Source organism: Cupressus sempervirens, chromosome 6 (genome assembly GCF_028749045.1).
Source record: "Cupressus sempervirens isolate cs-2001-9-10 chromosome 6, ASM2874904v1, whole genome shotgun sequence".
NCBI classification, from domain to species: domain Eukaryota; kingdom Viridiplantae; phylum Streptophyta; class Pinopsida; order Cupressales; family Cupressaceae; genus Cupressus; species Cupressus sempervirens.
The window spans coordinates 453,021,566-453,033,751 of record NC_143123.1 but is presented as its reverse complement, the minus strand read 5'-3'; the positions used below and the strand labels follow the sequence as shown (position 1 = coordinate 453,033,751).

Below are 12,186 nucleotides of genomic sequence, written 5' to 3'. Positions count from 1 at the left end.
CAATCGGTTTTTCTTTAAAAAAAGGAAAAGAATTATCATCTTTTTTTAAGTAGAAATAAAAATAATACTTCAACTAACTCTCGTAACATAACATCTTACAATCCTGTTCATGAGATATCAATTAACTGAAATAATGATTAACTGATATAACGATTAACTGAAATAACCATTTCCTAATCATTCCTTGTAAGCAAGTAAAGTAGATTATTGCCATTTTACTATAATGTAAGAGGAAACAAAGGCATAGCAAGGATATAGAAAGAACATACTAAAAAGTAGCTGGTGAGTCTTTAACTGGTTGTGCAAACCTCGACTTTCGGGTAAGAGGAGAAGCATTGACTTAGGCTTAACCTTCCAACCTCAAACCATATCCATCCCCACACAATTTTTTTCAAAAGAAAGGCCCTCCCTCCCCTGGGATCAAGCTTGGGGTACTACTAGTCTAGCCACTTAAGCAATACCGGTGTTTAGAATGCACGCACAGTTATGGATGAACATGTCTGAATAACTGCCACTATTGACATCATGTGATCTTAAGAAGGCAAACATGCCTTAATGACCTTGGCCAAGGTTTTTGGATGGGTTCCTATTACTCGATCACCATCGCTCGACTTGACAACAGGAACAATATAAATGGACATGCATGAGCTATCATATGATTCCTTTTTAAAATTATATAAATTGTTCTGTCACATCTGAATTCTTTTTTCATGTTATTGTAGATTCCTCTCTCACCTCTTCACTATTTTCTTTGACTATACAATTGGGTGAGTTCTAGGTTTTTTAAATCTTAGAGTAATCCAACTCTTTTGCTGAGCCCAGCTGGGGCAAGAATATTGCAATTTTTAGAATATCAATATTAGAGAAAAGACCTTAATGAGCTTGCAAGGAAATACATTTTGATTTGGATATACTTCAGCAAAACAGAGATGTATGAACATGTCATGCACATTTGGTCTTGACTTAGCATAGAGATTGGACTATCAATTATCCATTCGACTTGTAATTCATAAGTAATGTACGGAATTTTCATAGCACATTCTTTTTTGTTGCAAATACGAAAATAGTTTTAGAAAAACATATAGCAATCTGAATATGGAAGGCTGACCACATAACCTGGTTTGAAGATGGAAGACGTTAGCCTTGGCTTGATTTCAAGTAGCCGGTTCCTTAGACGTGAGCAATTCTGAAAGAAAAACTTAGAACACATCTGGATTATGTCTGGCCTGAATCACTTACAACATACAGGTAAAAGAAAAAACTGTAAAGAGCAGGGGTAAAATCATGGAAAGAAGAATATGTCTATGGCCTCACTCGATTTCCATAAATAAGGAAGCATTCGAAATACCAGAGTCTTCCAAGAAGCCGTAACTCATGAGTAGTTAAAAGATTTGTCTTCTTGAGTCACCGATATTATATGCCAAGTGTACATTTCGGCTTCTTATAAGGAAATGAATAAATATGGAAAAGAACTTGAAGGTTATAAATCAAAAAGATAATTTATAAGCATATTTATTTACTTGCACGTAAATATATTTTATTAAGATGGCATCATATTATATGTTTATCCAAGATTGTACTTTTAAAATATGTATATCTAAATACAAGCTTCATTTGGAAGACTATTTTTATCTTATTGTACACGTATTTAAATGTATGTATTAATTAGATAGAATCTTGTATAAAAATAATACTGTGGTGTCACCTTTATTTCTATATCTATGTGCACGTACATAAATATGTATTATAATGAACTGATGGAAATGTCAATCATAAGCCATTAAAGGTATGTATTTTAATTAAGTTAAAATGATTAATATTTTTTAAGGGTTGTCTAATAGCTCATGCGTGTCCAATGATTGTATCCTATTATACAAGTCGCTAGGTCCTTACCAAGATAGTTAGAGGTCATACCTATCGATCAGATAAATGGACTAAGGTAGTACCTCATTCCGTAGATCTTGTTAAGCAATGCTTCTCCCCTTCGTCTACTCCTGCAATCACTCGTGCAACAATTTTCCACAATTTTACCAAGTTCCATGATAAATCCATAATAACATTTAACATTGATATTTAACAAGGAATTTAGTTAATAACCGTAATTCTGAAACCAAGTAACTATTAACAATTATCATCATCATATGACAAATAACAGATAACGACCATCACCATTAAAAGTTAAACAATTTCATAGGATACAACAGTTATATTTAAGTACCCTTTTCACATGAATAGGAAAGAAAAACCAATTCACTCAACGACTATAATAATTCAAAGTAGGTCAAAAATTTGGGATGTAACACATTGAGTTATGCGTTACAGACCATGGAAATGTGGCCTTAGTTTCTCTTTGCATTGACTTTTAGAGATGACTATGTGTGTGGTTGAAGACAAAGATATACCACATCATCTACCTTAAAGCATCTCTCACTTCGATGTTTGTCTGCATGCATCTTTTGTTGATTCTGTGCTTGTTGAAGGTTTTCCTTCAAGACCCTCAAAATGTCCTGTTCTTCTTGTAGCCAATTCATTGCCTTCGATGCCCAACTGTCACTTAGAATGATATCTACAATGAGGGGGGTTTGTATCCGTAGAGTGCCTTGAAGGGTGCCATCTTGATGGACATATGGTAAGTGGTGTTATAACATTACTTGAGATATAACCATTTAACCCATGCCCTTTGTTGTGCCGAAACATAGTTGTAGAGGTATCCTTCCAGCCACTTGTTCACAAGTTCCATTTGTTCGTCGATCTGGGGAACATAACTGGTGCTTGGTGACAATTTCGTTCCCGTTAGCCAAAATATTCTGTCCAGAAGGTGCTAAGAAAATGATGGTCCCTATAGCTTACAATGTCTTGCAGCAAGCCGTGTAGGTGGAAGATTTTCTTGAAGAATAAATATGCTACTTGGGCAGCTTGAAACTCGGTAGGAATGGCGAAGAAGTGTGCATGCTTTGTCAATTTGTCAACCACCATGAAAATGCAATTCGTTCTATTTACCTTCGAAAGTCCCATAATAAAATCCATTGAGATGCTATCCCATTTCTGTTCTGGTATCGACAAGGGTTGCAACAAGCTCGCCGATAAGGTTTGTTCAGACTTGTTTTGTTGGCATGTCGCACATTCCCATACAAATTGTAAGACATTCTTAAGATCCTTCCATGAAAATATTTCTCTGATTTCCATGTAAGTTTTGAGGAATCTCAGGTGTCCAACTAAGGACGAGATGTGCATTTCCTTCAAAACTTTATGCTTCATTGTGGATTGAGATACCAAATATATTCTGTCCTTGTAGTAGATGATGTCATTGACTTCCTTGTATCTGTCATCCTGAATGTCTTCATCTATCAATTTGAATGCAAAAGTGTTCTTGGAGTACTCCAACAAGTATGCTTTCCAATTGGCTGAGATTTGAGATAATGAATAGATGGCAGGTTTTCTTGACAAGACAGTGTTCTTGGAGTACTCCAACAAGTATGCTTTCCAATTGGCTGAGATTTGAGATAATGAATAGATGGCAGGTTTTCTTGACAAGACATTTGCTATGATATTATTCTTTCCCTTTACATATTCAATGTCAAATCAAAAGCTTAAATCTTACCCATTTTTGTTGCTTCGTGTTTAGATATCGTTGCTTAAATAAATATCTCAAACTATTATGATCAGTACGAATGACGAACTTGACACCCACCAGATATTGCCTAAACTTGGTCAGGGCCTGTATGATGGCAAACATCTCTTTGTCATAGATGAAATACATGCATTCATTTTGTGTAAGATTTTGACTCTCATAGGCTAGCAGGCACCTTTCTTGTATTAATACACACAAATGCTCTCTCTGGAAGCATCATATTCCATAATGAAATGTTGAGTGAAGTTTGGTAAAGCAAGAACCAGGCAAGTACTCATTGCTTCTATTAACTTATCAAAAGTATGTTGTGCATTTTCATTCCACTAGAAGGAGCCTTTCTTAGTTAAGTTTGTTAATGGTGCATTGGGTTGAGAGAAACCTTTTACAAACCTCCTGTAGTTGCTGCACAACCCAAAGATACCTTGCAACTCTGAGAGTGATTTTGGTGGAGGCCAATCAAGGATATCCTGGATATTCTCCTGGTGGATGTGTAATCCATATTTATTGACAACATATCCTAGGTATAGTATCTTTGTCATTCCAAATTCGCACTTTGATTGTTTGGTGAATAATGATTGCGCTTCCATGATTCCGATGACTTCATCCAGATGCTTTAAATGTTCTTCCCATGTTTTAATATAAATATGAATGTCATCAAAGAATACTAGCAAGAACTTACACAATTGTTTGAAGATGTGATTCATGCAAGACTGAAATATGTTTGGTGCGTTTGTTAATCCAAATGGCATGACCTAGAACCATAATACTATGGGGATGCTTCCCCTCCATTTTTCCCCCATGTCTTGGAACAGGGATGCACTGAGGATTTGGGGACTCTGTCACCTTGTCCCCAATGGCGTCACCAGATTTTGCCACCTCTGCTGAGGTTGGGGTAACATTCTGGTGTTGACTATTTATGTTTAATGAACGATGTTCCAATTCAATGGAATGTTCAAGTGTTTACTCTTTTACATATTTATATCTTATATTGCAATATTATACTATTCCTTTAATGGTCATCTTACTTAGTCTTTAGTTTATTAGGTAGCTTCTATTTTTGTCTTTAGTTCACAATTGTTTCTTTTAGAAACATGGTCTTTGTAAATCCATATAAGGAACTTTCATCTCCTTTGTTTAATACAACTACAACAACATCGATTTACCATAACATGGTATCATAGCATATTGATGGGATTTCATAAAAATTGGTGGATTTTTTAAGGAAAATTCGAGCCTCGTTTGGTTAAGAATTTTTCAAAAATTTGCTTTTCGATTTTTAATAAAAATCATTAGAGGTATTTTATGAAACTTTTGTGGGTCATCTTTGACAATTTTTGTTGGAAATCGCAAGCTTGGTTAAGGGTCTTGATCTTGCAATTTCTTGGTTGCAACAAAAGTCTTTGTTTTTTTAAAGTTGCATGTACTTGCATGTTGCTTGTATGTGCTGGTTTACCATCCAAAATCTTGTGTTATGCCAACCTTTAAAAAATTCTTATGGGTTTCTATAATTTTTCCATTAAATTTTCTGATTCTGTAATTCACAAAGTTGCGTGGGATTCCTTTGTGGGTTTATAATTTTTTTCTCAAAAATTATCTGGTGGGTTTTGTTGTTTTTCTAAAAAAAAAGCTTTGTCTTCACTTATCTGTGTCTCGAATTCTCTTTGGTTTTGATTGATTTCTCACCTCAAAAATCATGTTGGGTTTTGATCAATTTTCACCTTAGAAATTGTGTTGGTTTTTTGTCGATTTTTCTCCTAAAAAAATGTGGCTTTTTGCAGTTATTTTTAGGGCATCATGTTCATCTGCAAAGTATGGAGGGTTTGCCAATTTGTCCTCAAATTCATGCTAGCTGTTCTCATTGTTTGTCTTTGTCTCCAGCGAAGATCAGCTTCGTTATCCAACACTATGTTGGATATTTTGTGATGATTTTTGGTTAGATGTTTTTGATTCTGGGAGAGTTGGTGGTAGACTTGTCTCAATGGAAGAGTCAATGATAGGCTCTTGTCTTTTGTTGTAAAGCATTTTGAAGAAGGGGGCTCCCTTCTCTGTTCTTTTATGGGTGAATTTTGGCTTCTTGGTCATTAACATTTTGCAGATCCAAGGAGGGTCTCAACAGTAGCAAAATGTTTTGTAGAATGTGACCAAAAGACAGCTGTTAGACAATGACCTTTAAGGGAGGGTATTAGAATATTATAATGTTTCTTTTATGGTCATCTTAGTGAGTCTTTGGTTTATTAGGCAGTTCCTATTTTTGTCTTCAATTCACTATTGTTTCTTTTAGAAACATGGTCTTTGTAAATCTATATAAGGAGCTTTCATCTCCTTTGTTTAATACAACTACAACATCAATTCACCATAATAGTCTTTTCATAACTAGAATTTTAAGTACCATATGTACCGCCGTGTCCCTCGCTACCGTTTGCATGTCACCCCTCTGCTGTCCCCAAATTAAGGCCCCTCTGCCCCCACATCTCAGAAACTTGTCCCCTCATCCTTCAGGGTGGTATAACTATGCCAGGAAATCATAATGCTCGTAGTGACAATCGAAAGCCATCTTTTCCATGTCTTCCTCCAGTATGTGTATTTGATGGTATTCGGAGTTGAGATCTGTTTTGGGAAAGGTAAAGTGCACCATACAACTCAACCAACAATTCATTGATCCTGGGAATAGGATACCTATTTTTTATTGTCTTCTTGTTTAGGGCATAGTAGTCCACACACGTGTAACATTTCATCCATTTTCACCAACTCCACTGATGATGTGAAAGGGCTAGAGCTGGGACAGATCCATCCCTTCTTGAGTAGTTCTTGAATTCTCTTCTCAATCTCATCATTGAATTTTTTGTGACGACAGTACAACGTGGTAATATCTGGAATGGCCTACAACTCCTTATCCTAATGGTACACTTGTTGCCCTTTTATTGGTTTTGCCAAAATGAAGCAATGTGCAACCCACACAATGCCATCATGTTGAAAATGGCCTCCATCTGTTGTGCGAAACTTTCCTTCGGTCCCTCATTGGTCATCCCTCTAGGAACAACCTTTTTTCCATCGACCACAAAAGTGAAGTCCATCTGTTTGAAGCTTTGTGTGTATTGTCAAGTAACTCCATCCACTCTATGCCTAGAATGACCTCCATATCATCCATGTCTACTATAAAGAAATCCTCTGTCATTGTGTGATTAGCCATGGTGATACTCAGTTGTAGAACAAGATGTGTGCAGGGTAAGAGTGTTCCTTTGACAACCTTGACTTGGAATCCTGCATGTGCCTCTATAGGTAGACCTCTTCATTTCACCAATGATGAGTTTATAAAGTTTAAGGTGGCTCTGCTATCAAGCATCACAATTATCCTCTGTCCCTGAAGGGTTCCCCGTACCCGAAATATCATGCATCTTGGACTTCCGGCTAGAGCAATGGTCTCTTTGCACCATACCAAGCCGATGATCTTCTCTGTACGGTTTAGGCTGACCATCTTGGAGTCCCCTTGTGGGTGACGACCCTTCGTGGGAAGATATTCTTGATCATCCTTATCATCAGACATGACTTCGTTGTAGTGTATTTTTCCTTTATTGAGGCATCTGTGCCCAAGTTCCCACAACTCCTTACAGGTGAAACATAATTCTATCCTTTGAAGTTCCTGTCTAGTAGGTTCCTCCAACGAAGGCTTCTTCGGCAGAGGTTTGTTATCTTTGTCCCTTAGAACCAACGGCGGTTTGGAGTGGGAGTAACCTCAAGAGGAAGATGCCGATGATGATGCCATACTTCATGCCTTTCTGATAGCCTCCGAGAGGGTGGCAGGATTGAAACTCTTTACCCATCCCCTCAACGGTTCTGTCAATCCGTCCATAAACAGTACTATCCATCTACTTTTGAAAATGTCTGTAACCAAAGCAGAGAGTTTTTGAAGTTTCATAATGTAATGGATAACCGATCTTAGTTGCCTTAACTGCAGTAGTTCTTTAAAACTAAGTTCTAGATCTTTTCCATCAAATCGATCTATCAACCTTTTAGTGAATTCTACATTTATTTGGTCATGTCCCATCATAATTGTGCCATGATGCCACCATTCACGTGCCACTCCCTCCTCCAATTGAAGTGTTGCAAATTTAATTGCTTCCTCTTCTAGCATCGAGTTGAGTTGGAAGTAGGTGTCAGACTTCAATACCCATGCTTGAGCAGATATGGATCCAAATCCATCGAATGGTGACAGATTCGCTTTACTCAACTTGCTTTTGAGATCATTATTAAAATATCCTCAATTTATGCCCTCGGAATATCGCATTCTCAATTCTGCGTAATCTTTGTAGGATATATCCTCTTCTAAGTTTGCATTCTTCCTGTCTTTTTTTAACTATTGTTGAACTTCCTCAAAGGTCGGCTTCCTTCCTCCGCATGACACTTCGCTCTGTGGAGGTAAAGTTGGCATGGAGGATCGAGAGCCTGTTGGATGAGGATTTGCCTTTCTTGTAACTAAATTGTTACAATGACCATTTTGTTTGCCAAATATTTTATTTTTGGACAGTTTCCACTAAGTTTCTTCCATAAGTCGCTAAGTGTTATTGATCTATCCCCGATTTCTTGAAAGCTCCCTCAATAATGCCATGACTTCAACAAGAGTGGGTTCTTGCAAATTTGCCATTCTATCAACTAAGTGGGATCTCCATTTTTGACTATAAACTTTCATTCATTGTCTACAGGGTGACAGGATCACTCACTCTGATACCATTGTAAGTGTCGGTCAAGTTCCGACTGGAGTTGTTTGGGACACACCTAGGTAAGTGCTTTAGATTGTATGCGTAGGGATCAAACTTCCCAAGACAAGGGAATTCCTAATGGTGATGCAACTGTATGTTCGTATGGTGAGACAATAGTCCGTACGGTGATGTGCGGTGCCAAATAGAAGCCTGTACAGTGATAGTAGGTATTCATATAGTGAAAGGGCTAGGTGTACAACTGATTTGGGTGTACGGATTGATAGAGGGGTAATAACATGATCGTATGGTGGCATACAAAATGTAAAGACAAGTCCGTATGGTGGTTTTCTATGGGTTGCACAGTATAGCTATAACAAAGGCAATAAGTATTTGGGTTTACGATGGGTGGGGTCTTTTGTGCAGAGAATGTTGGTGTACATGGTAGAGGATGCCTTCTAGATAGCAAGGGTGCTGAATGGCTAGTTGAGATTTCCAGATCCTTTAAACATTGAGAACAATAATCATATGCCAGATAATATGAATAGTAATCAAGATAGATGCCAGATAAAATTGATTCAGTTGTCACTTTGTAGTAAATATAATTGCAGTTGCAATCACAAATTATATAATTGTAGATAAAGCTGGCACTCTAGAAGTTTTTGATCCGAAGCAAAGTAATACATAGACAGAATTGTTGAAATAACTTAAGATCGTTTCTGCAAATGTACTTTTCATTGCCATTGTAATTGATGATTTCCAAATGCAGATTAGGATCTCATATATGTTTAACATGAGAGGAGACATGTCTCTTCAAGAGACATGAAGAGACATGTCTCTATAGTTGATCACCATTTGGATTATCAATAACTATATGCATAACTTATCTTGAACATATATATAATATTAATATATTAACCATATATGTAATATAATATAATATTATTATATAATAATATATAATGCATAATATATATAATACATATTATATTACATATATCATATATATATTATATATATGAGATATATAATGCATAATATATAATATATATAGAAGAATCACAAATAACAATTTATCTGAAAAGATAAACACAGATCAATGTTTTACTTCTACTGACGCTAAAACATTAACACTCCCTCTTTAGCTAGGGAGAAGAAAAACATTAATTAAGTCAGAATCATCATATAAGCAACACAATATGAACAGTAAATGATCTCTACTTGCACTTAAGCAATGTCTTGAGATAGCACATGAAATCTCTACTTGCACTTAAGCAATGTCTAGAGGTAGCACACATAGTTTCTACTTGCACTTAAGCAATGTCTAGAGATAGCACACATAGTGTCTACTTGCACTTAAGCAATGCCTAGATATAGCTCATATAATCTCTACTTGCACTTAAGAAATGTTTAGAGAAGCTCAGAAATAATCTCTACTTGCACTTAAGCAATATCTAGAGAAGCCCAAAAATAATCTCTACTTGCACTTAAGCAATGTCTAGAGAAGCTCAAATAATCTCTACTTGCACTTCAGCAATGTCTAGAGAAGCCCAAACCTTGTTTCGTTATTCATGAGTTCTGATACCATAGTCATAATAAAAGGCCTATCATTTGTAAGATCATCACCTTACAAAGATTACCTTTTGTTTGTTTGTTATCATGGTGTCTGACATATTCTGGCCCAAAGAACCATGATAATAGGCATATCATATGTAAGATCGTCACCTTACAATGATTACCTTCTGTTTATATATGTCAATGAAAGATTGTCACCTTTCACTACATATCTGAAACAACAATTATATAACCAGATATAGATTGAAATCAACATATCAAGTTTTACCTTTAAACTATTTTGATTTAACATTTCCCCTTAGAACTTCTCCTCATAGAGAAGATATCATCCATAAGGGATTGTACCTCAACATTTCTCCCTCGAAATATTGATCCTGGGATGTCAGGTCCTCTTGTTACTTCCTCAAAAACTCCCTTTTCCCAAGGATGCTTGACAAACTCATCATTCCCTCATGATATACGTAGGAGTAGGTCCAAAACATCATGCAGTCACCCACATGGATTTCTAGACTCCCTCTGAGGATCAATTGTCTAAGCTCCAACATTTCCTTCGGAGAAGTGTCACACTCCCTCTTAATGTAGAAGAATCTCATAATCTCAATCATCAAAGATACTTGCATCAAGAGCCACACTTGATCATCAGGGTCTTTGGAACTATTATCATTAGATTTAGTCTGCACAATATTTGGTAGCATATTTGAAGTACCAACCTTCTTTTCCTGTAATAATATCCTCAAACATAAAGGAAGAGATCAAAGCAAATAACCCTTAAAGTATGTGTAGAATTACAAATACATGAATAGATAAATGTAAAAGATACAAGTACTTATCTACCCATGAGGATCATGGAATATCTCCTTTTCTAAGGGTGGTTCAAGTGGGAATGAAACATTACCTATTATTCCCCCCCTCAATGTAAAATTCCTACTTTTATATCATTGAACACTTTTATATCACATCAAATTTGACAACTTCCTTCTAAGTCCCAACTTGCTCTTTTCCATTCATTGAAGCTCCAAACATTCATTAAGCTTAATAGTAGAAATTAACACAACCTCATCCACAATACGCTGATATCTTGATTGAGTATGATTGTGCCACTTGAATGACTCTTCAACTCATACGTCAAGTTTCATTAATCAAAGAGAGATTCATAGATAGTCTAATTTGAAATCACCACTTTCATATGATGTACATAAGGGGTAGACCCATTAAGATCACATAGTTGCATGAATTATAGTCCTCTTAACTATTACAATTTATCGATCACAGAAGATTCCATCATAACATTGGTTTACTCCCTCTGAATCAATATGATTGATATCACTGATGGTTGACAAAACCATATCCTCTATCTTCTCCATGTGACGGATGTGTCAAAATCCCTCTAAACATAAATCTTCTAAACTTATCTTTAATAAACTGTATAGACTCTCTGAATTTGATATTACTTCTCATTTTCCTGCAAGATAATTCTCGGAGGAAAAGATCAAGGCAAAATAACTTTTATAGAAAATAAAATCTCATTTAATAATTATTCTCAATAATAATATTATTATTACAAGAACAATAGAAATACTTAATTCATAATTACTTAATTCTATTCTAATAAAATATAGTTATTAAAATAGTTTAACCATCGTAAAGCTTAGTAATAAAGAAAAGCACCTCAGATTCAAACCTTTAATGATGGTTGACCATTAAGTCCTATGAGGTTCAAAGTCTAATGAGAAGAACATTTCATTTTCATTACTTATCACTTGCTTTTCAATATCTATTTTCTAGTCCTTTTATTATGTCTTTCCCTTGAATTTATCTTAGGTGACATATCTCTTACTTGTAAGACACTTAAAAGAGTTATATTCCTCAATAACATGAAATATAATACATTATATATATACTTACATTTCAAGAATCGTGGCTTGCAAAGTCACCACCATATCTTAACACTTAATGGAGCAATAGAGATCGGGTATTCAATCAGTAAAGAGACATTTGATTTTCAAAAGATGTTTCACACTATGTAGTTCCCCATATAATATTTAATCCAAATAATAATATATTCATATAAATAAAACAATGTTTGCAAGAACTCGGACATCTCATACTTACCTGCTAATGGTATGCGCCCATTTATATTATTTATTTTCTATTTAACATGCCAGCCAACATGACTCGTACCTTGCGGTTGATTTGACCTTACTTTCCTCTAATCACGGTGTCACTCATGTGCCCATTTTCCATTCATGAGTTTAGGAAACTTTTTTCTTATTTCCTCTTATCCAT

The 12,186-nt window shown here is 35.6% G+C and overlaps 1 protein-coding gene across 1 annotated transcript in view; it reads left to right on the top strand.

Moving 5' to 3' along the window:
* Window positions 1-12,186, top strand: part of LOC149553031 (haloacid dehalogenase-like hydrolase family protein) — a 381,367-nt gene that overhangs the window by 87,414 nt on the left and 281,767 nt on the right. The gene's annotated exons all lie outside the window — the stretch shown is intronic.